Here is a 1963-nt window from a genome sequence, read left to right on the forward strand (position 1 = left end):
GATGGCGGCAGTGTTCCCTCTAAGCTGAGTTAGTGTGAGCTAGCTCACAGCTCTTTAGTCTCCAGCTCACGTGTTTTTGTCATAGCTCGGGAAGGATGGCTCCGGAGAAAGCTAAATTGATACAGCAGCCAAATCGCTCGCTCACAACTTTAGTGCCGGCAGCTCACAAAGTAGAATTTTTGCTCACAGGACTCCACAGCTTAGAGGGAGCACTGCTGTCCAGTGTTTTGTCTTCTTCAGCCCTAAGTTTGCTGCCAGGCAATTCCCTTCTCCTCCTTTCCCGCTTTTCTGTAATCGTCTCTGCCTTTTCTTTTCCTTTCTTCTCCGCTGTCTTTTCTTGCTCTTCCCTCTTCAGTCCCCTCCCCCTTCCCTTCCCTCTTCTTCTCTTCCACATATCAATAAATCCTCCCCATCCAAGGTTTGTACATCATTACCTCCTCCTATTGGCTCCCACGCTGGTTTGCCAAGTCCAGCTCCGTATGTTGCTGGCATGGAGTTTCCTGATCCTCCCCTGCATGCCATAAACCACTGCCATATATATTTTTTGTCTCCCACAGCAAATGTGGTTGTGTTGCTTTGGCACCAGTCCGGAGGCTTTCAAAAGAAAAGTCAACACTCAACTGTTGTGTGTGGGAGAGAGGAAGCCAAGAGAGGAAAGGGTTCTGAAGTTACATACTCCCAGATTTAAAGACCTGAGCACTGTTTTGGCATCTGTGTGGGAGAAAGCGGCGGCGGCAGGGAGAGGGGAAGGCGATGGCTGTGAACAAGGTCTTTAGACTCCATGGGCTTAGTAGCTAATTTACATGCCTAGTAATTATTATCATTATTTAACACACATTATCACATATTTTAAACCTTTATGCTATTATTAAGCACGGAAATGGAAAGTGGTGTCAAGTCGTAGCTGACTTATAGCGACCCCGTTAGGTTTTCAAGGCAAGAGACATTCAGAGGTGGTTCGCCATTGCCTGCCTCTAATCCATCCTTGTCACACACACACATCTACGTCACTTCCAGGTTACGAAGGCACATCATTCCAGTGCTGGGGGGGATTTCCTCCTGCTGGCCAGTTGGCAGGTGGCGGGCAAAAGCCCACAAAATTGGGGCATCCCACCCTGACCTCAAAAACTATTGAGGCAACGTCACTTCCAGGTTACGAAGGCACATCATTCCAGTGCTGGAGGGGGGGGATTTCCTCCTGCCGGCCAGTTGGCAGGTGGCGGGCAAAAGCCCACAAAATTGGGGCATCCCACCCTGACCTCAAAAACTATTGAGGCAAACTCAGCATGGGTTCTGTAAGGGAAGATCTTGTCTCAGTAACGTGTTAGTGCTCTTTGAGGGGGTGAACAAACATGTGGACAAGGGGGACCCAATGTTGATTACCTTGACTTCCAGAAAGCTTTTGATAAAGTTCCTCATCAAAGGCTCCTAAGTAAGCTCAAAAATGACGGAATAAAAGGACAAGTCCTTTTGTGGATCAAAAACTGGCTAATTAATAGGAAACAGAGAGTGAGTATAAATGGGCAATTTTCTCAGTGGAGGGTGGTAAGCAGTGAGGTACCACAGGGATCAGTACTCGGTCCGATGCTTTTTAACTTGTTCATTAATGATTTGGAGTTGGGAGTAAGCAATGAAGTGGCTAAATTTGGGGATGATATGAAGTTGTTCAGGGTGGTGAAAACCAGTGAGGATTGTGAGGCACTCCAAAGGACGGGCAAGTGGGTGTCAACATGGCAAATGGGGTTCAATGTGGCCAAGTGCAAGGTGATGCACATTGGAGCCAAAAATCCTAAATATAAATACACATTGATGGGGTCTGAACTGGCAGAGACTGAACAAGAGAGAGATCTTGGAGTTGTAGTAGATAACTCACTGAAAATGTCGAGACAGTGTGTGACTGCAATAAAGAAGGCCAATGCTATGCTGGGGATTATTAGGAAGGGTATTGTAAACAGATCAGCCA

The sequence above is a fragment of the Gekko japonicus genome, unplaced genomic scaffold, assembly GCF_001447785.1.
Source record: "Gekko japonicus isolate JY-2015 unplaced genomic scaffold, Gekko_japonicus_V1.1 scaffold2635, whole genome shotgun sequence".
Taxonomy (NCBI): Eukaryota; Metazoa; Chordata; class Lepidosauria; order Squamata; family Gekkonidae; genus Gekko; species Gekko japonicus.